This window comes from Acartia tonsa, chromosome 2 (genome assembly GCF_053477335.1).
Source record: "Acartia tonsa isolate MP-2025a chromosome 2, ASM5347733v1, whole genome shotgun sequence".
NCBI lineage: Eukaryota > Metazoa > Arthropoda > Copepoda > Calanoida > Acartiidae > Acartia > Acartia tonsa.
The window spans coordinates 19,057,574-19,084,266 of NC_137261.1; the positions used below are offsets into that span (position 1 = coordinate 19,057,574).

Below are 26,693 nucleotides of genomic sequence, written 5' to 3' on the forward strand. Positions count from 1 at the left end.
AGTGGTCGTAAGAAATTTTTTTTAAATTATGAGTTCTTCTTTCTCTGTCTAATCGAGTTAATTTAGAGACATGCTATCAAAACAGCCAATAGGAAAAACGTAGACGTAAACACGTTATTGGTTGAAAAGTATACAGCTTTTAATGAGAAAGGGAGGCGTTGTTTTATTTAACTCCCATAATGAGCCAGCAATAAATAGTCGCATTAATTATGATAAAACTTTGCTAGGTTAAATAATATCATGTAAAACATTTCTACTCGTGTAATGTAAAGCTTATGACAAAACAAGTATTGTAAGCCAGCTATAAATAGTAGAATTCCTTGGGATAGAGCTAGCTTAGAGGAAATCATAATTTCTTTGAAAAATATCGTCGCTGGTATACTTAGAAACAATCGAATATTACAAACATATGTCTGCTAGCATTGAAGTAATTTTAAGTTTGACAAATTTTATGGTCAGTTGGACTATCTAGATATATTATGTCTATTCTCTGGTTTTAAGAATATATTTTCATTTCTCATGCATACATGTTCGAGTGCGTCCAATTTAATTGAATTGTGTCAGCTTAATTTTGCATTTAATCATATTTTTCTTACACTAACTTGTGCTTTCATGTTAAAGGGAAAAAGAAAAGGCTTACTTTTATATAAAAAAATTACCCTCTAACCTCTAACGACCATCAAAATGTCTATAGAATAATTTAGGATTCAAGGTATATTTGTAGATTATATGCGATGCAAATGTTGTAACTTAAAATACCCTTTTTTATGCCTTTAAACATTATGATTTATTTCTTGGATCCTTTATTCCATACAAAAAAAACTATAATCAAAATGTAGTTTTAGTTTCATTACTTAACCTTTTATTTCTGAGAATTTGGCAATTATATTTAGCAAGGTCGATTCATGAATAAGCCTTCAGCGGAAATACTATTTCAATTTATCTGAAAGAATATCTTTTAATGACCCATGAAGGTCAGGTTAATATAAATCGTTTTATTTCGTAAGGTATGAACTATTATGAAGAAATATATGAAGATTCTTCAAGTCCTAATATTTTAATAATGATTCAGAAAAAGAACTATATAAACCATCACTTATTTTTATTATGTTTTATTTTTAAAGAGCATTTTTTGCAAATCTTGTCAATGGAGAAATAAAAAGGCAACCCTCGAAATAATATCATAGTGATTATGCCCCACTGCACAGTGCCCTAACCACTCATCCACAGAACTCATTTAAGGGGTAATTTTTCCACTACCAATACAAGACATTGATAATGCTAAACCCAAAGATAAAAAATGGTAGCCATGTGCGTTTCAAAACTATCCTTTGAAGAAAATAATACTAAAATATCAAATAAAAAAGTTTGAGATAGAAAACGGACCCAAACTTTTCATCATCATTTTTGACAGAGAGGAAAATTGTACCAAATTCTTGTCCGTTCAGAATATAAAAGTATAATTACATTCTTCACGCTCCAATATTTTTTTTTTCAGAAAAATGTAAAATGTAGTTTTAACAATAAGCAAATAATTAAAAAGGTAATTTTCGGCTTTTTAAAAAGGATATTATCATTTTTTGGCACATATGATAAGTTAGGAAAAAGAAAAAGTTAGTCAATTGGGAATTAATTTTAATTATTTAATAAGATTCTATCATCAACAAAAAAGGATTACAACATCTATAACTTATGAAACACAAATAAACTCATGGATGGACATGACAAACAAATAAATTAAGTTATACAGCACATGTTCAGTGCTCATGAAAAAGAAAGATAATGAATGGGATGATAGATAAATCAGTCTATCTTAAAACGAAGTTAAGAAAATCATATTACCCTCATTGTATTACTAACTGACAGACTGGCGGACGGACAGACTAAGTTAAATATAGAGTAGCCACACTACTAAAAACACAAAAGCCTGCATTTGAGTTATCTACAATTTAGATTATAAAATGTTAAAATTACCGTTTATTCATTTAAATAATTGTAAATAATTATAACAAATCCACATTACTCATGACGTACAATGAAAAATTGGCTAGACAGCTAATTAACAAAAACTAATAAGTAATCATAGTTAATGGTTTCAGGTTACCATAGATATTCAAACTTTGTTTAAATATTTCCTTTTTTTACAAGTACAGCTCCTCTATAATTTAATGGAAATATAATACATGGATTTTGTGAGAGATTCTCGCACACCCTGACAAAATGTTTCTCCATGCTGGCTAATTAAACTATATATACCCTCCCCCTTATTGTTAGAATTGTTCTATAAATTTTAAACTTTTCACGGTGATTTCTATGAAAGTTAGGTACAATTTAGAAAGCGTAGCAACTATACAATAGATACCCCTAAGTCCGTTCGTCTATTTAAAACATGTTGATTGTTAACCTTTTTAACAATATTTTTTTAGGTGATGTAGTTATCTCATTCATCTGATTTTTGGAACACTGATTCCAATTACAACAAGGTACAATGTAATTAACAAAACATCTCTATAATCAAGTCCTAAATATGTCAGTAAACAGTATCCTGTATTAAAGCAGTTCTGCAACAAATTTATTTACTTTTACTTTTATTAGACTTAAAGATTTATATTCTGCTAATTCAGTCATGATGTGGTATTCGGCAACTCTGGGCCATGCAGAAACCAAGACATTATAGTGATGCTACGCACCCAGCTAAATCCTGTTATTCTACAATTGTAAAGCCACCTGCAAATATGTCAGATAACGGTATTGATTTCATCTCTCAGTTGTCCTGCAAGTGGAGGGAGGGGTGTTACCCCTCCCTCTCCCTTCTTAAGCACCGGAACCTTCCCCTTCAACCACCAAGTTATCAGCACCACCTCAACCCTGAGGATAAAGGATCTAAGCCTTCCTTCACCCGATAGAATCACCACCCACACAGACTGTTGTTGTCACAGTAATCATCAAACCTTCCCTTTTAGTACCCAGACCTACCACTCAACCCCTCTATGCTTATCTACCTATTGTGCTGTTCCATGGGCTATCCTGCCTCCCCCGGACAGGGATAGCCATCTACCTAACCATTGCAACTATCTATGTTTTACTTGTATGATTTACCTTTAACTATCTTTATTCCTAATCCATATGTATTTATATTATGTTGTACAACTTTAGTAAACCTTAGACCCTGAATAAAGGAACAACTGAATAGACTCTGTTTATTATTTAGTGATTGCTAGAGAAGCGTAGCTTCTCTATAATATATGTGTCCACGTCTGTTCGCACTGCCGTAGTCATTTGAACTCTGGTGTCTGCCATTTAACCTAGGCGGATACCACAATGACACTCAACAAGTGTTCGTTTGTCCTACCATTTCAGAGCTTCACTTTTATGGATATGTTATCATCCTTGTTCTAATAAGAGTTCGTGTTAAGAATGTGAAATACAAATTACAGATCCTATTTACATAAACAGCTTAAATTATATTTTTGTAGACATTATATGTCAACTTAAACATATTGGTAAATAAGCTGTTCTTGGTATCTATAAGCTACTTTGTAACTCATCTATATCTTTCATTTTTATCTAAAGTCTATTTGTCCGTATCGTAATTGGGAATATAACTTAAATTGGCCGCTATTTAAGATAGAAGACTGGAACCTTTATTAAAGATTCTCTTGAGAGCAACTCAAAGTCTATTGTCTCTGTGTTCTACTAATCGAATATTGAGCTCGATACTCGATTGTTATTTAGGAAATGATTATAAAATTTATGGTGAAGATTCACTCAAACATTGAGCATTTGATGACATTCGTTATATTATACTATCATATATTGTAGGCATTGTCATAGATTTAAAAGTTTAATATAGAAAATTTTCTCGCATTCATTTGAATCCGGTGGATAGTAACCGGTTCTCATCCATACGAAAAAACTATGTCTAGCATTGTATTATATCCAGCTTTCTACGAATATAAAAATGTACAATCACAAGATTAAAACCATTTTTTTAGCAGTGCCTTCGGCACCTCGGGGCTAAAAAACTGGTTTTAATCTTATAATTGTACATTCTATATCTGCGGAAAGCCGTTTATAATACGATGAAAGAAATAACTATTATCTTCCTTGCAAATATAGACCCAAGTTTATTTACCTCACCTTAGAATATGATATTTATAGTTTGTAGAGCACAAAATCCACCAAACTAAAATCATTAATCAACCCCAAAATGAAAATATGACGCGAAACGTTGATAATATTTTGCACAGTTCAGAGTTGTGCTAATTTTAGCCACAATGAACACGAGGGTAATAAATATACTTTGCCATGCAATTTTTATATTTCGCAGACAATTTGTTTGCATAATATACTTGGTGAGTAAGCTAGAGAATTAAAGTTATGAGCAATAAATATTAATCAAAACAAAGCCATATACATTTAATAACAAAACCTAGACACAATATTTTCATCATGAAAATTTTAAAAAAGATTTTTTAAATTTCAAAATATTCGCCTATATTTTTCTTGCTATGGTCGAACTACCAACGTAGATTTAAGATTTAGAAAGAAAAAGAAAACATTTATTGTAGGAGGGTAGACTTACTCTTCGAAAAACTTTAAGAAACTTCACTTTAATAAGAGCCCCATTCGTTCAGCAGTTGTTAGGACGAAAATAGGTCCTAAATAAGTGCAAGACAGAAAGAAATGTAGAGAAGCTATGCACCTAGCATAAAAAAATTTTATGGCCTAACACTCCACATCACACACACGCTCAGGGGAATATTTCTTGGATAATACACAGGCAGAACTAGGTAAAGAAAAATCATAAGATGAAAATATTTACAAAAACTGAAACCTATTTTTTTTAGGATAAACACAGACATCCAACTACTACACGAGAAAACAGAAACAAATAAGAACACTGAAAACAAGAAAAGAAAATCAAATACTCTAACATATATTCAACAATTGTATTACATAAGATATCTAGTGCTTTAGAAGCTTTTCATTTTATAGTTTTTTTACTATCATGACCTAAATTTAACCTAGATTTTACAAGCTAAAAGCTCTGATGTCATAGCCAGGATTTAGTATAAAAAGGGCAAATCTCAAGACTTTTGTATCAGTCTTGGGAAGATTGTTCACTACTCAGCTTCTAGCTCTAATCCAGGTTAGCACTATAATTTAGGTTCAATAAGGTTTTCTATTTAGTAGAGTGTAAAGGAGTTCTTAAGCAGATTTCATACTTTGCCATTTTCTTGCTTGAGTTTTCTGTAAATTTTCTAAGTGTCAAAACACTTGTATTTATTTTTAGTTTATACTTTACTTTAAAGCCCTAAGAATAAAAAGAACTTAGAAATATTTTAGCTTACATTCTCCTTAAAGATTCTAAGTGTCAAAACACTTGTATTTATTTTTAGTTTATACTTTACTTTAAAGCCCTAAGAATAAAAAGAACTTAGAAATATTTTAGCTTACATTCTCCTTAAAGATTCTAAGTGTCAAAACACTTGTATTTATTTTTAGTTTATACTTTACTTTAAAGCCCTAAGAATAAAAAGAACTTAGAAATATTTTAGCTTACATTCTCCTTAAAGATTCTAAGTGTCAAAACACTTGTATTTATTTTCAGTTTATACTTTACTTTAAAGTCCTAAGAATAAAAAGAACTTAGAAATATTTTAGCTTACATTCTCCTTAAAGATTCTAAGTGTCAAAACACTTGTATTTATTTTTAGTTTATACTTTACTTTAAAGCCCTAAGAATAAAAAGAACTTAGAAATATTTTAGCTTACATTCTCCTTAAAGATTCCAAGTGTTAAACACTTGTATTTATTTCCTAGTTTATACTTTACCTTAGGGTCTTAAGCATACATAAAAACTTAGAAACAATTTCAATTTAAATTTTTCTTAAAGCTTAAAATACCAAAAGACTTGGTATAAATATAATATTCTAAATCTAAGGATATAGTCTTTAAGTAGTAATCATTTTATACAGTATATGCTCTGGTTATATTTACCAGGTATCTTACCCATTGTAATAATATTACTAATTAGTATATACTTGTGTGCTTGAATTTTTTACTTTTTGTAATATATATTTTACTTTCTAATCAGATATTTGTTTTGTATAACTGTAAGAAGTAAAATAAAAGAAAAGAAAACTTAATCAAATTTTACCTTTGTTGATTTATTCATTTATTTCTTTTTCTCTACTAATACATAGTGGTACATTCTTGTATCTTCTTATCCACTTTAAACTTGGTAAAAACTTGAAATTTGCTTTGATCTGTTTGTTTGGTCTGTACTGCACCTCTCCCGTTTCCGAGCCGCCTTATTTAACACCTTAATAAAGAAAAAGAATATTAGAAAATTACAGTCTTAAAACTTTTGTGGCAGGGAAGTTTTGTTTACATCTAAAGACTTTTTTTTTCTTACTACTCAGGGATAATATACCACTGAACCAACGAGCTATTTAACTAATAATTAAAGTCTAAAGAGAAATTATTTGACAACACCTTAACATAAATTTTTCTTTTTCCTCTGAGTAGAAATAAAATAGAATTTTCTCTATCTTGCTTGATAAAGGAACTTACCGCTTTTACATGTGGTGCACGTTTCCGGGTTTGGAATAGAAATTGCATTTGACCTAACCTAACTTTTTACTCTACAGAAAACCTGCTCTTTTCTTCCTGGCCAGTTGTAAAAGACACTTTGAACCTAATTTTTTTTGTGTGTGTGTGTTATTTTGTTTTGCATGCTTTATATTTTCTTCTTCTATTTAAGAACATTTTTCAGGATCCTGCTTTCTACATCAACATTTCTACATTCTACCTGCTAGCTACATCAACATTTCTACATTCTACCTGCTAGCTACATCAACAATTCTACATTCTACCTGATAGCTACATCAACATTTCTACATTCTAAGAAGCATCAGGTCATTGTCAATAGAAATAAAATTTTGACATAAAAAGTTTATTTTTCATTTCTAACTTAAACTTTTCCCCTTGAGACTCAATGCTCATACTTTTAGTACAAAACAGCTACTAATTTTTCTCTTTGAATATATTCACATTTTCTATATTAAGGACTATTTTACTCTTTGCGCAAATTATTTTAAAGATCTGTCTCTACTTATATAAAATTTCTATCTACCTTAAGCTTCTACCTTAAGTGTATGAACATTTGACATTTTCTATCTACCTTAAGCTTCTACTTTAAGTGTATGAATATTTGAATATTTTATCTGCCTTAAGCTTCTACCTTAAGTGTATGAGAATTTAACAAGTCCCTTTTTATTTTAAATTTCTAACCTCAGTGTCTAAACTATTTGTCTTTTAAGTCTTTAATTTGAGTGTTTAACATTTTAACACAACTTATGCTTTGAAGTTACACAAAATAAACTCGTGTGTTTAAAGCTTTATACTTAAATAGACTTAGTCCATCTTTTCTCTATATTCTGCATAAAATACTTTAACATTAACTTCCTTTCTCTTGAGATATTAAAGTTTTTTATACATATTTAGATATTTATCCTACATTACCACAGGTATTTTATTTGAAATATAATATAACCTGATTCTTTTCTTTATAAGACACATACTCTTAACTTCTATTTTGGATTTTTGACGTCAAATTCCCGTTTTCTTAACACCTTCGGGCAAAATCCCCTAGCGCTAATTTTTTTTGATTATATACAGGCCTTTTATATCACGTTTTAGGGACTTTAAACGTGCTTTATTGTTAATAAGGACTTTTAACCCTTATTTAATAATACTTACTTAATACAGATCTTATAGTCCGTCTTTATTGCTTCTACCGATAAAGTTTATAATCCGCTTTTATTGCTTCTACCAATAAAGCTTATAGTCCGTCTTTATTGCTTCTACCGATAAAGTTTATAATCCGCTTTTATTGCTTCTACCAATAAAGCTTATAGTCCGTCTTTATTGCTTCTACCGATAAAGTTTATAATCCGCTTTTATTGCTTCTACCAATAAAGCTTATAGTCCGTCTTTATTGCTTCTACCGATAAAGTTTATAATCCGCTTTTATTGCTTCTACCAATAAAGCTTATAGTCCGTCTTTATTGCTTCTACCGATAAAGTTTATAATCCGCTTTTATTGCTTCTACCAATAAAGCTTATAGTTCGTCTTTATTGCTTCTACCAATAAAGTTTTTATTGCTAGCATTTTTTTTTCTACCTAACTTAGTTACTGTGCACAGTCATTTCTCTTCTAATACTTTGTTATTTACTTTACTTATTTGTCATTCCTTTACAGACAAATTTTAACTTAGCAAATTTTTTATAACTTGCTCAATCTCTTTTGACTTTCTGTCAGTCTTTTGTCTTTACTTTTAGAACATTCACTTGTCAACTTGTATTATTATTTCTTATCATATTTTACATCGCTCTTAACTCTTACTAAATTTGAAATATTTTACGAGGTTGCGTGATTAATTATTGTAATAACATTACAAACTTTGGTAATTTTCTTTCTCTACACTTCATTTTTATAACATAGACAATGAAATCAATGAAAGTTACTCGCAGCAAATTACAAGACAAAGACAAGACATTTGCTGAAAATTTAAATACTGAACAACTTAAACGTAAATCTTTTTATAATTCTACTTCAGATTTACATGACAATGAAGAAATTGATCATCCATTTCAAATTGAACAATCAGATTCCATGAAACATGATGAATATGATGAATTCTTACTTAAAATTAAACAAGACTCCAGATCTTATAAATTATTGAAAACATCTTTGGGGTGAATACTTCTCATCCATACTTCATATATTGTAGAAATTGCTAGGAAAAGCAAAATTCCACTTGGAAAACTTTTTGATGATACTGTGGATGATTATAACACTTTTCTGAAAGAACATGAAGCAAATAAACACTTCTTCTTTTATTATTGTTGCATCAATTAAAGCAACTATTCATGAAAACATGATTCAACAACACAATGAAGTTTTTGATCAACAAACAAAAGTTTTTCTGCTGCCTCCATTCCCAGTAAACAACGATTCTCCTGTATTTTCTGATCATAAATTGAGCCTTATTAATAACACTTTTCCTGTCCGTCAAAAATTTTCTGGAAAAGTTAATCCTTCTATAACAGATTTCTTAAGAAATATAAAAAATGCACAATTGCAATGCCAACTAACTGAGTCTCAGTTTGCGTCTGTTTTTCTTCGCTGTTTTACTGGTCCGCCATATGTGCTGGTTAGTAATGCTATAGATGGTAACCTAACAATTAACGAAATTATTTCATCTCTTTTTATAAAGTATGATAAAAGGATAAAGCCTGAAGATTGCTATGAAGTCTGAGCTCTGAGGTCTCTACGCAAGATTGCTACTGCTATAGATCTCAATTACAAAAAAAAAACATTATATAACAGTGGACATAATACTTTTAACTTGTCAAAATTTCCTCTCAAAGAAAAGCGATCAAGCCTAATACAAATTTCATCCGTTCTGGCAACAAAGTTTTAGAGGGTTCAGCTTTTCGCAGTTTTCAAATTAAAGAAGTTACACCACACACTAGAACTTAATCAATATGAGGTACAATTTTTTTTAAAAAAACATACGACAGATATAAATTACATTTGATGTAAAATAGAATCGAAAACTATACGTGCAAACATCATTTTGCTTGCAATTACATTTATTACAAGTTCTGTTAGTATTTTTATTCATATGACTAAATTTGATGTTATTAACATATTTTACTCTAGGTTGCTACAAGCACACACTTACAACGGCATTAGGCATCCTTACAGAAGCATACAAACTTTGAATTATTGGCTACAAAACAGGTAAACATAAATATTCTTTATCAAATTTCTAACTTAAGGCTCCCCTTATAAGCCTATATATTACACATCTATCCCAGTAGGATTGAAAAATTTTAATATAACTTCAAGTATATTGTTATGACCATAACATTTAATTATGATCCCTTTGAGAAATGAGAATTTTCATAAACTAAGATGCTACTGTTAGGACATAATTCACTTTAATTTATTGATACTAACCTCGGGCCCTCACTGAACATGTATTGTTTAATGTCTATCTTATAATATGATATTCCAAAAAACGTAAAGTTACAACTGTTTTACACTACAAAATGCTACTTTTTTCAAAATAAACATTTTTTGGAAGGGGATTCCCACTTTTATGATAAAGATAGCCATATTTTCAAACATCTACCTCCCAACTAGTTTCATGTTTCAAGTTTATATAATTTTACCAAAATGCAGTTTAGGAATATTGATACAAAAGCTTCTCAAGAAATTAATTTCTTTTTTTTTTCCTTTAAATGATACATGTCCATCATCGATGATTGAGTGGTTGAAGTTCAGGTTCACAGATATGGATATTATGGATATTTCAAACCTGTCTTATCCCTGCCCTATTTTATTTGTACATGACATACTTCTAGGATGAAGGAAGATTGAATTATCTAGGAATTCTTAAAACTTGTTCTCCCCCCTCTCTTTTTCGTTACCCCAAAATTTGCGTAATATTGATAGTCAACGAGTGTTTATACAAATGCGCCAATTTTACATTTTTTGACATCTGTTTGGTTTTCCAATGCAATTACGTTTCTTTTTTAGGTACAGGGAAGGTTTTTAACTAATTTAAGAGCGTAGCTAAACCATCCCAATTTAAAATCCCTCCTTTTTTTTTATTTAATATTCCTCTTTAAAACTCAACATTAAAAAGTAGAGGGGCAGTTGACTTATCTCCCTCCCACCTTAAGAACACCTAGAGGCTTCTAGTGGGCGTTGGCCCTACTCTTTCTAAAAATAAAAGCTATGTCTTGCATTTTTTTTCAATTAGGGGTTTGATCACAAATTGCATATGGTAAACATAATTTTATTTAGTTGTTAGCCTGATAAGATAAAAGTTATGCTTGAAAATTGTTTTCATAGCTATTATTATATATTGCATTTTTAAAACTTAAAAAAGAAACATGAAAACTGAGATCAAAATTTGCGTAGCTTTTGTACTCATACTAGCATACTCATGCTAGCATATACTGGAAAATATAAATTTTCTGAATTTATTTTTATAAAATTCACAGGATTGTCTATAATACGATGCTATACTTTATTTATTAATATTGTTGAGCAATGGTTCCTATCCTAAGTTTCCTAATCAGTTCTTAAGCAATACTGAACGTTTCAAATAAGATACAAATGAGGCTTAAATTTATTTAATAACTATCATTTCTTTTGTATTTTACACACAATGCGTACATTAAAATTTGACATCTGCTTCGTTTTCAAAATTTCTATTTTTCGGACTTCTTTAAAGAAGCAATCAACTGATTGTTTGAGAAATTCATTTTTAAGCAAATATACCTTCTTTTTTAACCTATTTTATAAGACTTTTTGCACAACGTAAAAAGTTGAATATATTTAAATTGACAGTAATTATAAGTAATGAAATTTTCAAGAAAATTCTACTTAAGTTGCATCTCAATATAGAAAATGAAACAACTTATTGAACAGTTTTTAGTAAAGTTCAATATTTCTGGAATAATCAGGGAAAAGAGATAAACATATATAATGCAAATAAACTTTATAATCTACTAAAAATACGATTGTACTCTGTGAAACTAAAAATTGCTGATTCAAATTTACTCCCCCCCCCCCTCACGATTTTAGAATATACTACTTTATTGTTCTCCAGGATGAAAACAAACATACAACTTTTAAATATCAAGAATTTTTTATAATCTTTTTTTTACATCGCATTTTTAGGAATTCCCTGCATTGTTACATAAAGATATGTGCTTTTACTAATATTTTATATCCCAATGGAGACAAAAACATAACTTCCTTTCTGAATATTTAATTTCGAAAACTCTCTTTTATGTAATTGATGACCATGAAACATAAATAACTTGTATTGAGGTGTTCCTACCAACCCGTAGCAAAAACACTTCTAACTAAAAACTTTTCTTAAATGAAATTAGTTTTTCCCCTTTTACACTTTAATAACTTAGTAACTTTTCACCCATAAGATATCAAAATATTAATATTCAAGATCTATTTTGTATAATCTTACTGGATGAAAATTAGAGCAAACCTTAAGAACACGAAAAATTTGTGAGTTGGGATACATATAAGCATTTGCTAATATGCCAAAAGCGACTAGTACTCTTGCGTCTCAGTAAAAGACCAAAAGATTATTAAAACTTTTTGATGCATTAACATAACACTGTAAAAATGTCGACCCTTATGCTTGAAACTATACTTCTGTTAATAGTTTTTTTTGCAGTGTCAATTTTTTGCAACGAAAAAACTCTGCTAAAATTAAATGTAATAATATTTTGGTGCCGTTAGAAAATATATTCTAAGATTTGCACTTACTTAATTACATAGCTTTCTACTTTCCTAAAATAATTTGTACAACCCATTCAGTTTTATTTAACCGCTTTAATCTTTCTCCTTGCAGGAATTTTTTTTAATCATTATATTTTCCCCTACTTCTGCTACAAACCTCAAAATTTTTATCAGAGAATGTTTTCTTAAAATGATTTTAAAAACTTATGTCTTCCTCCGACATTTTTACTAAAATGTACAATTTTATTTACATTGAATAATTTACATACAACTCCCTTTAATTCTATGCCGTCCATGAACCTCCTCACCTTACTTTGCAGGCTTTATTGACAACTATAAAAATCACTAATTTTTAAATCATTACTTCTAATGTTTATCTCTATTGACTATATTTTGCTGATGTAAATGGTAGACTTGCTTTCAGATCAATGTATTTTGATATCAAGACAACATTCAACACTTTATTTAGGCATTTTTCTTTTTTATTGGGATGCAAAAATACTAATATTTATCAAAAGATATTCATGGATATTATCCACGTTTCCCCTAAAAACATATATTACATTGTAAAACTGATGCAACCCTGAAATGTTTGTGAAAATGTAGGCCAGTATTCATATTCTATCTGTTTCATATAATTTTTAAATATTGACCTTACACACATGAATGTAATTGTACTAGTTTTAGTTTCCCCAGACAACCTCCTTTTAAATTTTTCTTTCTAAATAATTTTTTCATACATAACTTACTATACTATACATTCTTTGCTAATTTTAACTCCTTATGAAACATTTTTTTTACCAAGTACCTTTCAGTTCAATTAGAGGCTTGTGTAACATAAACTAAAGAAATAATAGTCAATTTAAAGATACCAATATTAATTTTAGCAAACGATTAGATAGAAGTAAGATGTTCAATGATTTAAACTTTTATAAACGCCGAACAATATTGGTAGAACAGATTCTTATATCACTGACAAAAACTTTAATGTTTCAACATTTAGAATGTCCTAACTCTAGTTTATGTTTATGTTTTTTTTAGGGATTTTCAATATTGACACACTTTCCCTTGTGTTTATATCAAATAATTTAATAACTTATATTAAAGGAAATCTTTCTAGATAGTATTTTTATTGTCATAATATAATTCAAGATCCCCTGACTATTAACAAAGTAATGTATCTAACTTCTGTTCAGGTATACCCTCTCACAACTTTAAATTCTATTGAAGAAGATGGTACTTAGAACAATTCTAGAAAGTACACTTACCTCAATAATACAGGTAAACTCATCTTCATAAACTTGTATACTTAAATAACTGTTTAAAATTAATTAATTTCAAACTCGAAATAATAAAACGAAAATCTTTAACAGATTAACTATTATATCTACTTAATTTTTATCACATACCTTCCTTGGCTACTGGCTTACTTATAGCCGTTTTTTTTATTTCTCAATGTGGTATTTACATATTTTAATACATTTATATTATTCTTTTTTTAGGATTAACATATGAAGAATATAAAAGATACACCACTGTGTTATTCAAGACCATGTGGAGAAAAAATTTTTACCACAACTCTAACTACCCCTAATACGAGTTCACAGGTATATTAACATCATTCTTTGAAAAGTAAGCAATCCAAACTAATTATTTACGATTAATTTAATACAATAATTCAAATGGATACCTTTCAGTTTTATAAACTTCATAAGTATAATTATTTACTTACTGCAGGATCATTACAATTATTCATACTCTCTTTTCCAACGGATATTATCTATTTTTTCCAATATAACTATAAAAATTTAGAATACTTTCAACCTACTGTTATTGATTTTTCTCAAGCAGGTAACTACGAACCCAAATGTTTTTATTCTGAGACGTTTGCGCCAAAGATTTCGTAGGCAATAATAACCTCATTGTATTACCTTGATTCTACTTCATAATTAAAATACATTTTAAAACTCAAAATTATATTCCCCCTTCAATTTAAATTGTACATGTCCATTTCTTAAACATGCTAAAAATTTTTTTTACAACTATACTTTAAACTTTTGACAGCACATCCTACTACTTTATATTTTTTTTTGTCCATCTTAAAATAAACATCTTTTCATATTCTATCAAAATTACTTTGAATTTTATAATACCTGCCTATATAACAGATATGCCTCCCCCACTCTAACAATACTTTTTGAAATCTTATATTATTTTCAGGAATACGTCTAACCTAGGCAGCATAGCTTGGATATTTAATTTTAATCAATCAATATGATAATAAAGTAACAACGTCTTTTCCCTTTTTGACAGACAATTTCTCTTAACATTAATAAAAAAAGTTTTTCCTGCACTTCTAATTTTCTAACAACAAAACGTTTTTTTTTAATTTATGTCTGTCTATTTGATACAGTTTAACTTTAAAGAATAAAAAAGACAAAGACTTACTTCATAGTAAAATTCTGTTTCTTATTTCGTTTTTTCTTATAAATCATATTTTAGTCTTACACCTAAAATTCCTATTACAGTACGAACCTTAACATCTATAGAGTAGTTTCGCTTTTTTTTAACAACAGACTTTAAATGACTCCCTCATAAAATTAACAATATGTAATCAAGTTTTTTTTAAGAGTTTTATTTCACATGAATTTTCTTACTTTCTTTTCTTTATACATATAACTTAAATAATAATTTTGAAATATAGGTCTAAATTTTAACAAACTAAAACTACATAACAGATGATAATATTGTAGCATTTTTTTTAAAATACTTTTAATACTGTAAGATATTAATTTCTAATCTGCTAAATCTACTTTTGAAAATAGGCCTACATTAATTTCATATTTAAGATTTTAAGATTTTTCTCTTGAGGTGTTAAGATGATATCTTATAATTTTGACAATGGTCCTAAAGTTAAATACAAAATAATCAAATTACTAAAAGATGATTGTTTCCAAATAAAATTAAGATTTTACTTTTATAAAAATAATGCGACAGAATAACGTTTATACATATGAATTTTCTGATTAAACTTTTTTGGAAAATAGGCCTAAAACCTGGAAATACCCATTCAGAAGTTTTGTATAATTACTTTTCTTTTCTATTTCTCTAATGTTTTAAATTTTGAAAATGGATCTAAAATGAGCCAACATTTCTCCTAACCTCCTATATAATCAATTTTTCTTTCATATAAAAATCTTTGTATATTATATAAAACTAGCGGCTGCGCCCCTAGTATCTAGGAGCTCTAAATTCGAAGGGATATGGAAGGGCAGAAAAATAGCTTAAAACCATACAAAGACTTAGTTATAAAAATTAAAAATAGCCTAAAACCATCTCAGGGCCTATACGAAACTTCCCTCTAAAGGAGAACCATATCGGTTCAGTGGTTAGCGAGATCCTTCGCTACAGACAAAAAAGCTTAGTACTTTATATAATAGGATAACTTCAAAGTCATGGGTTTAAATATTAATCCTATATCAATAACATTTTAAATAACCTTGCATCAAAAACCCATTAATATAAAATTGACCTTGTACTTTCATTTATGTACGGGAAATATTTTATTTCTCACCTGTAAGATTCATTTCACTGTTAAAAACAAATTATTTTTGGGTTTTGGCCAAACTAACCCGTATTTAGTCACTTTACACTCTGATAAATTTTAACACAGTTTCAGACTGTTCATATATAGCTCATGTACATTACTTTTATGCAGCTTTGGATATACTTTGGACAATTTAAAAACCTAAAAAAGAAAGAAAGAATTAATTGTCTTTTACTTTACTTTTGCTTGCATCTATTATAATTTCTTATAAACTTTATAAAGACAAAATTGTCAGACCAGTTCACATTGAAAAGTTGTGGACATTAATTTTTTACAGTGTCCTATTATTACAAAACTAGTTATTATAAACAAGGCATTGCAAAATAGAAAAATATAATGAAATAATATATTAAAATCTTACATTGCATTGTGCAGGAGTTAGTAAAGCACGGGTCCATCCCAAGCAGCTTAATCTTTGAGTACTTCATGGCATTCTTCTCGGCTTGGTCTTGCTTGTGTCAGTGATTCAATATGCTGCTCAGCATTCTCCATAGGCCTAGAGAATACATTATAAGCTAAAGCCATGAAACTTCCATTCTTCAAATGTATTTTCTTTATCATTAGGAGCGTCTCTTTCTTTGATTATGAACAGAATAATCGTAATTATTAGCGCATTATGGGCGTTTCACTTTATCTTTAATAGCCTTGACTCGTCAATACTATCAATATACATAAATATTTTACCTTTTATACATCACAGATTAGCATAAGATGTACATACATTTTTTACACTGGAATTGGTCTGAAAATAGAATTAGATATAAATACAAGACAAAACCTTGGAAACCTAATCAAATTACATTGTTAGGTCCTATTATTAAAATCATGATAAAATTGTACATACAAAGAAGGTTTGGTTGGTACAACTTCAACCTTTTAAAACCATCTAAGGACGTACATAATACAATAGAGATAAAACTATAGATTCTTTCTTCTCTAGGCTGCTTGATTTCCTTTGCACATGATCCACTTGCTTGTTTGGGGGGAAATCACAAAAATCCTTAAATAATATTTATTACATTTTAAAATAACCCCAATTAATAAAAAAATTTTTCACATTATTGCAATTTATACCCAACAGTCCATTTTACAGGTAGTGAATTGCAAAGATTTTCTTATTAATAACTCATGTATTCATAAGGACATCTAATTTTGTTTGTTTCTCATTTGCTTGTTCTAAACCCATATGAGCGACGGCTTTTTCTGTTTTTTATCTTATGAAATATTTTTTGTCAGAATTTTTTATATAAAAAAAAAACTTACTTTATTGCATTAAAATCCATAACAGGTCTGTATAGGTGATAACAATTTATAAGTGAGCTTGAGTCTTCCAATGATACAGTGTTTAATACTCAAGCTGCCCTAATAAGCCTAATTAAAACTCTCATTGACCTAAACGATAGGACCTTTGTTCTATTTAAATATGGAATTACTTTAACTTCATTTTGATTTTTTGAAATACCTTGAAATATTTTATCTTTCTTGAATAAACGAAAATTATACAGCATAATAAGTTTAAAACAACTGTTTTTTTTAAGAATTTGATTGTTGTGACACTTCCATTGAGTTTTCAAATTTAACACTAATATTTTAAACATATCAGTTCTTTGATAATGTCGATTTAAAAACCAGTATAATTGGGAAATAATTTGAATTATTGGATATTTACTTCTTTCTTTTCAGTAGTAATAACAGGGAAAATTGCTTCATTAGGTAATAGATACAAAAACAACATGTACTTAAAAAAAATCAGCCAAAAATCAGAAGTAATGTCGAGCCTACTCTAGTGGTCCAAACTAGATACCTGCACAGCTCACATTAGGTCAATTTTAACTTTTATTTTTAAAAAGAAAAGTTAGCTTTTATGTACCCACAGCTAAGTACCCTTATTATTTAGTTTGTCCCAGCCATTATTTGAGAAAAGGATACATGTAAACTTAATTATGTACATTACTATATAGTTTACATATCGCGATTTTTTGATAATTTCTGCAAGGTAAAATTTACAAAATTATTTCCTACCTTTAATAAAAATGTTTTTTTTCCTTTCCTATATTACTTAGAAAAATGACTAATATCTAACCAGCTTTTCCCCCAATATCGCATTTTTACTTCCTATTGAAAAATAAAAGTTTTTCATGGATCATATAACATTTTTTTTAATGCAGAAATGAACACTTCTCTTTTATAACTATATCATTATCAAGTTAAGTATGGATTCATAGACTAAATACATCTCAAATGTTAATAATTGGACGGGATTCAGGTATTAAAATCATTAATTTGAATTAGTTTTCTTTTATAAAAACTTTTGAGCTTTCACTTTCGATTTTTTCCCCCATATTAATAATCAATACTAATAAACAACTTTAAAACTATCGTTCTGAAGCCAATATCTTTTTTTTTGCTTAAATAGTTAATTGTCTTAGGTTTACTTCAACTACACTTTTCCAGTAGAAACTATTCACAGTCACTTACCCGACAGAAATACATTATGTTAGCCATTTTTATATTTATTTTGATTTTATAATAACATCTAATTAAAGGCTCCATTGATGTCTACTTTCAGTTTAATACGAAATTTCAATATAAAAGAACTAACATATCACCATTTTTTTCCCCCCTAGATTGCATGACCAATTTTAATAGCAAGCCCATTTTTTCATTGGTTTCTACTCAATCTATAGTTATGTCAAAGCTTCAGTTTTCCTTAATTTCAACTTAAATATATTTTATCTTTAAGTAAACATTATATTTATATTTCACAATTTACTAAAAATTTACATACTTTTTCTTTCTACACTATTTAATATACAAAATTAAACAGACACAAAAAATTTCATTCCAAGTAATTCAATAAATTTTTTTGCATGACTATGGGCTTAATTTCAAGCATGCAACTTATTTTTCTTTTCTACTAGCTCCTTTCTTCATATTTTATACTAAGTCTATAATGCCTCATTTTTCCAATAATGATATTGTGGATATGTTAAAACTATAACCATATATAATTACTAAACTTAAAATACCTATAATTAATCCCTGACCAATATTCTGCATAAATGTATAAATTTACCTCCCTCCAATAATTACTGAATTGACTAATATCCATATGCTTTTTACTCAGCGAATATGTTAATATCTCACACCATTGGTTACTTCCAAAGACCCAATTAAGGTCAGCACGAATACAATTGAATTGGAAAAGATGATCCTTCCAACTATTTTTCCTTTTTCAGCCTCCAAGTGCTTCCATTTATTAACAACTGAATGAATATTTGTTTTCCAACCTTTTAGGATAATTTTAAGTGCTCAAACTGGGTTTTAATATTCTAGATACTTAATTTATTAGGCTAGTATCTCTATTTTTGTTTTCTTCCTATCGTGTTTAGTAAGTTAATAATATTTAGACATTTTTTTTCCCCTTCTATCCTCAAATTTGGGCCTTACACGAAATTATTCTTATCTATTACATTATATTTTTTCTTATATAACAGTAAACAAATGTATAAAATTTGAATTTTCCGTCTACCTTTGCTATGTCTCACCATTTTATTTTCTCTATCACTCATTTCTCTCTGCGACAATAAAGAATGAATATTGAACAATAATTTTAATAATATATTAACTAATTTGTGCCATACCTATTGCTGACAGACTACTTAAAGGCCCTAATGTCAATATTTATTTTCCTTGCTTTTGAATTAAAGTTGGAAAATGTTTTATATGTTTCAAATTAAAAGATTAACAAGCTAATTTTTTGACTTTTCACAAATAATTATAAGTATAAATGTTTAAGTTCTTGCCCCTTAACTTTATTAAACTTATATTATAGATAGACATCACAATAATACAGTGATCATAATCCTATTTTACTATTGATTTACCAACCAATTTATTCAACCCATAATTATAAATTTTTGCAGTTTTTTTTATGACAGTTTTCCCATTTTACCTAACCTTATAACTTATAAATAGAATCTTTTCTATTCACAATAATTTTTCTCCTTATCCTATTATAAAAAGACCGCTACTTTTTGTTAACTCTATATTAAGAAAACAAAATAAATTGAAATAGTAATCATAAGGACTACTGCTATTGTTTTATTCATTTTTAGCTACATTTTAACTTTATTAATATTCTACACTTACAGAAAATTTCGAAGCTCTGTCCAACAAGTACAATCATATCTTTTTTTCTCTCCTTTGAATGATATTGTAGTTATTTTATAACAGATAGCTAAATATTAATTCATAATTAAAACATCATTTTAAATTGATAGTAATTGCTTTTCCTTTTTATCTTTTCTTCCCCAAACAGAAAGGATGTTTCAACATAAACATTTCCCCTTTTGTCTGGTATTTTGGTAAACACTAGTATATATTATAAAAGGCTACAACTGCACTTATACTCCAAAAATTTTATTAGTTTTAGTAAAAATTGACTGCACTTATATACTTGATATTAATATTTTGCAATAAAATAAAATATCAATTCTTACCTAATATAAATACATCTTACAATTTTCTTAATTAACATTATGATGATAGCAAATACCATTATTTTTCCTCAATTCAATGTATGTTTATCTTTTTGCTAAACCCACTCCCCTAAAGTTTAGAAATCATAATTTTGGAAATTTTAGAATCTTGAATAGTTTACACTTTCATGACAAGAATTGTCACTGTAAAAGATAACCATAACGGCTATATTTAAAATATTTTGTTATAGAAAATTGGAACCTCCTAAATTACTCTTTCAACATGATTAATTTTCAATGTACTCTTGGAACTTTTTCTTCTTTAGCCACATATAGTTATTTAGTAGTTTTGGCTTATACTTCTACTAAATCTAACAAAACAATAATTTTTGTTTAAATGAAATTACATTGACTACATGATCGTAAACAGATCATACTAAACTCTCTATACTAATGGTATATCCAGCCAAAGACACTTTCTTTACTTGTATTTTTTTTCTTATGCACCTCCTTTATTAAATAATATCTTATAATATGATTTTTCATGATATGACTACTAATATCTACTTCTATTTCTTAATTTTATTTCATATCCGGTAGCTTATTAGTTTTTTTTTCTCTTTTTTTTTAGGAGAGAGGGGTGTGTATTAGTTTTGCAAACTAAATTTTACCCAACAATACTTGTTAAACTAATTTGAGTTTAAAAATTAATGGTTACATTCACAAATTACATTGTCTATAACTTTAAAATCAAAATAGAATAAATTTAAATTGGCATCAATATATTACATGCTGAGCAACAAAGCTTTATGGTCATTTTTAAACTAGTATCAATCATTTTATGAAACTAACAATCTATCTTCTTGGCTTTAACTAGACAATATGATAACATAATAACTATCAATAATTATTAACTTATCTATTAAGCAGCAATAAATTTCTTAAATTTAAAATCATTTCAAAATAAGATAAATCCAAAGATTGCTTTTCAATTAGTAAAAGATAATATTACAGTTTTGTTTTAGACAAAAGAAAATACATAATAAACCTCTAAACAGAAATAAATAGATAATATTAACCATTAATTTTATCCAGAATAAAACATTCAATGATATAAAAACTTTTGATTTTATAAACTTCCTTTTATGAACCATAACTAATAATAATTGTTTTTCTCTAGGAATTACCAACTGTTTATAACCAACAGAAACAAATACACAAGTGACTAAATTAGTGTCAACCAACATTTAAAGTTTTCCAGCCAAACGGAAGTATATCTTCATCATAAGAATGACGTCAGCAAGAAAAGAGAGGATCTTAAAAACAATTTGGTACAACTGATATTACAACCAATACTTATGATGACTGCTCAATCAATACACCACACTGACCAAGAGTTCTGGCAAATGTCCTCGAAAGGCACAGCAGAAATAAAGGTATGAGAAATATTTATTTTTGTATGTGTACATTTCACATTTAAAAACAATTAAAATTAAAAGAGAAAATATGCCTTAGTATTTATACAATGAAAGTTATAGATTGATAAGTAGCCACATATAAATAGATATATATATATATATAAATGTGTTATTAAAAATAATTTTATCTAAATTATGCCATAAATAAAAATCATCAAATAATGTTGGTAAAATCTTTGAAACTTTTAATGAAAAGTATCATTACAAAATGCAGTGCACTACCTATAAGCTTTAGATTTGCATTCATTGTTAAACCATATATATATTAATCTATTTATTAAAGAAACTTTTATTTTTAACTTCACATCAATTTCTTTATCTATATAAAAAGAAAAACTCAGTTTCTTGGGAAATTTAAAAATACTAATGACATAAATTTTTGCAAAAAAAAAATATATGACTTTCCTCTCACTCATTATAATGAGAAATTTTAAAATATTTAATTAATCATCCTCATTTTCAAGCAGGTACACTCCAACATTTTAAAGAAGATATTCTCTATTTTAGGCAGTAATGACCATTTACAATTTTGGGTATGTGTTGACTTCAAGGAACCACAGAAGTCTCAGATCTTAAATCTGGAAGACATCCTACCATTGCCAGGACCAATCAACATCAGGTACGAACATAAATATATTGGCTTTAATCTTTTTATATGATCCTGAAAATTACTATGATAATTAGTAATATGATAAACATCAAGAATATTCTGTTAAATATCAGACTATTCATGATTATCAGACTATTCATGGTTTAAGATCAGGACTCTGGTTTATTAAAAAGCTTGATACTTAAAATTTTGGATTAAACTTGAATATTAAGATGAGAAAAATTTAAGTTCACAGTCCCTTTAAATCATTTCCACTCTCTGTAATACACAAGAAGCTTTATATATGTCTCACAATATGCTTTGTTTTGATTCCCCAAAGTTTCAGTTGCATAGTTTTATTTTCCTTTGATTCTGATTCCCCAAAGATTCAGTTGCATAGTTTTATTTTCCTTTCTGCAATCAATCAATGACACTTCTAGGGTAGAAGAAAAAAAAAGGGAATAAAGATAAATCAAATCTGCACGTGAAAAACGAAAGCTTCCCCAAAAAGACAAAACTTGCTCATACTCTCTTTTCTGAAAATAATAGACACTAGCTTTCCTCATGATCTGGCTGCATGGATAAAACTCTCCACCTGGGCTTATGTTATATCCCATCACTTCATTGTGCAGTTTTCTTAGTATGCAGTATTATTAGTTAGACAGATGTAGAATATCCTGATTCTTTTGATAATTTTGTGTACACCATTGTTTGAAGAATGTCTATCTAGACATAAGATCTTTTCTCCAATATCTGTGGTAACAGTTGAGTTGCAATATACATCACTCTATATTTCAGTCCTTGTAAAAAAAGTTTTGTTAAAATCTTGCTCACCATTAAAAATTGAAACCTAATTTGTGTTTATAACCCAAGGTTTCTGGGATTTTGATTTTCTAGGATTTTTGCAATTGAGAACTTTTCAGATGGTACTTAACAAACCAACCTCTCCTCCACCATACTAGAAAAACTTCATTTAATACATAACTTAGTGTGTTATTGTCTCTCTTTTTGACTGTAAAGTTCAGAGAATACGGACACCTTGTTTCCTCCATGAATTCCTGTCTTTGACAAGTTTTTTTTTACTTCTTCCCATGTTAATTTTAAGTCAATTAGGTATTTCAGTGCTCTGCCTCCAGGTCATTTTTGGTCATCCCTGTTCTCGCTTACCAGTGGTGGAATTCCATTTTCAGTACTTTTTGGAAACCTATTTTGTTCCATTCTGAACACATGTCCCAGCCACCTTAGTCTTTTATATTTTATTTTCTCCTTCAATACAATTGCACTTGTTTTAGAATACATCTCAACATTTGATATAATTTTAGAATACAGCTCAATGCTTGATATTTTGATTGGCCAGAATATTCTTAGGCAGCTATTGTGATATGCATTAAGTTGATTTGTTTCAGGTTTCACAGTTCTCCAGCATTCAGCTCCATAAAGAAAAACTGATAACATTCCTAAAACCTTGTAACGATGATGTTATTATTAATTGACACCTTCAATCTATCAGATTAAAAAAAAAGAAAGCTTTAATTTATCTTTTGTGGTCTAGCATCTAGAGGAATCATTTACTCCATTATTTCTTTATAGTCCAGCCTGATATCAATATCTGCTCCAAATCTCCTTAAACAAGAAAAGGTTTTCTTAATCAGTTACTTTTGTAAAATCATACCCACCATCAATATCTTCCACCTGGCTCTAGCTATAGATCTCTATGAAAGAATTGAATCTTTAGAGTTTAGAGTTTTCATTTTTTGCAATAGCTGAACATTCATAGTAATCTTCAAATTGATTGAAACTGATACCTTGGTCATTTCAATTTTTTTTTCTTTCAGTTCAGGATCCAGCTATTTGTACCTTCTTGCTATATCAAGAGAATGCAACGACTTGTTTTCCATATTTCCTTGTAAGCACTCCAATCCGCCTAAAACTATTATATTCTAATGACACACTCTTGAGTATGCTGTCCCCAAGTCATTTCTGGCAACCTTGTTTTTCATTTTCCTTTTTGTGGCTCCATACATTTTCCTAATCTACTTTCCAAATTCTGGGCAAAAATGTTGATATCAAGTATCCAATCATTTTCTAGACATCCTTTAGCACTGGAATATATGCAATCAGCCAAGGTAAACAAATTAGATTAGCAAATCCCAGATGTGGTATAACACTTTGTCCATAAAAATTCAAAGTACATATTTTGTTTTTATCATGATGGTATCTTGCGGTTTAACCAATAAACTGTTTTTATAAAGTGTCTAACAGTTATGAGGTTGACGATATTTTACGCCTATTTTTTTTTAATATCAGGACCCAACACACTACCTTGTGGAATTCCTGAACTTACTTTTTAATCTGACAAGATCCATTAGTACTAATCTGTTGTTTTCAAGATTGGAATCAAGCTTTACTCCATGTCTAGTGTTTTTCCTTGGATTATATTAGCTTACAATTTTTTATATCATTTTTCTTTACAATAGAGAAGTAATATGATTCCAATTAAAATAAAACATTTGTTGAGCTTGAGGCCACAATTGAATTTATATACACCAGAGAACAATTTTCTAGAATATTTTTTTTTACTTTCTATAGCACTTTGATAAATAAGTCTTAAAGAAATAGAGTTTTGGTAAAGACAACAATAAAAAAGTATTTAAACTTAAGAACAGAAACTATAATTTAAAAAAAAATAAAAGAACGCTACCCCACCTTCTTTTCCAAATACTTTTAAAGAGTAAAAATAAATAAAAACTTTTTTTTATTTCAGATGCCCTGAAACAAAAATATATAATCTGCTACTTTTATATATATATATTTTTTCCTTTTCCTTTCTTTTAATCTAAAAGTAACAATATGTAATTGTACAATGTAAATAAGACAGAAAAAGTATGACTTTATTACATAAAAGATTTTCTAGCCAAATGCAATTAATATTTTACATAAACTTCAGAAGAAAAATACATTCTGCACAAAAAAAAAAAAGAATGTAAACTTTTATATCTAAATTTAATAACTTTGTAGATTTTGTTAAACATAATTTCATTTGTAAATCTAAATCCATATCTAATAACTTTGTAGAATTTATGAAACATAATTTTATTTATAATTAACAGTAGTGTAATAATTATAAAGAACAATTGGACCAGAAGAAACAGAAAATAGACATTTGAACAATTATAATAAGAAATTGCATAATCTTTCTATTTTTAGGATCAACTTATGATGCTTCAACCCACTGTTGATGTTAATGATCTCTCTTAAAGGATGGGAGATTGTGTGTGTTAGTTCTTGGCTCTGCTGCTGCTACTGATAGTGTTGCTGCTGTAGTAGAGGTGGATGTACAGCATTGACATAACCAACATAACATCCCTGAATGGAGTTTCCCTGTCCAGAACAACCAGATCTATCCTGGCACAGCTGAGATCTGGATACAGCATTTATACAGTTATAAGTACTGAGTTAATAAGACTGGTTACATGGTGGATAAATGCCCAAACTGTGACAGTTCTCACACTACATCACAGCTATTCAAATTTCAATCTGACCAACCTCACAGTCAAGGATCTATGGGAAAAACCTGCAAAAACTGTCAGATTTCTAAATCTGGCAACATATGTTGATGATCTCAGTTAGAAGAACCTAAACTACAGAATGAGAGATGCTTTCACCTGAAAAACAAAATCATTAAAAAAAACAAAATCATTGAGAAAACAGGATCCCAGAACAAATTCAAGTGGATTAGATTTATTCTTGATGATGCAATCTGTATATGAACTATCAAACAAATGCACTACTTACATAACACCAGTGTATTGTCATTTTTCAGTGGCTTTCAGTTATGATTAGAACACAACTGTGCATTATGGTTCAACAATCCTCATTAAATAAAAGTACACTTGAGTAAAAATTTTTTTTCACATAATATATTACCAAAAGTTTCCTGTGGATCCATAAGAATAATTGTTGAGGTATGTCTGCAACCTGGAGCCTGGAGATCCCTATAGTGTTTTGAAAAACAATCTTCAGCCCCATATAGCAGAACAGAGACAACCTTAAGACTTGATAGGTCTTGTAGACAGCCTAGCTTAAAGCTCACTATTGAGGTATGGCTTAAGAAAATTTTTTTTTAATTGTTTTTTTTCGTGACAATAGGGAGCATGTTAGGACGAAAATAGGTCCTAAATAA

At 28.6% G+C, this 26,693-nt stretch overlaps 2 protein-coding genes and 1 long non-coding RNA gene across 5 annotated transcripts in view; 2 read left to right on the forward strand and 1 right to left on the reverse strand.

Moving 5' to 3' along the window:
* The window catches only part of LOC145306209 (uncharacterized), a 324,616-nt gene that overhangs the window by 163,745 nt on the left and 134,178 nt on the right, over nt 1-26,693 (forward strand). The window lies entirely within an intron of this gene.
* LOC145306165 (A-type potassium channel modulatory protein KCNIP1-like) overlaps nt 1-26,693 on the reverse strand; it is a 64,349-nt gene that overhangs the window by 5,122 nt on the left and 32,534 nt on the right. The window lies entirely within an intron of this gene.
* LOC145306166 (uncharacterized) lies at nt 21,741-25,855 on the forward strand. The gene is made up of 3 exons (XR_013874910.1): nt 21,741-21,879; nt 22,429-22,540; nt 25,718-25,855. It is a non-coding gene; the product is annotated as an uncharacterized LOC145306166 (long non-coding RNA).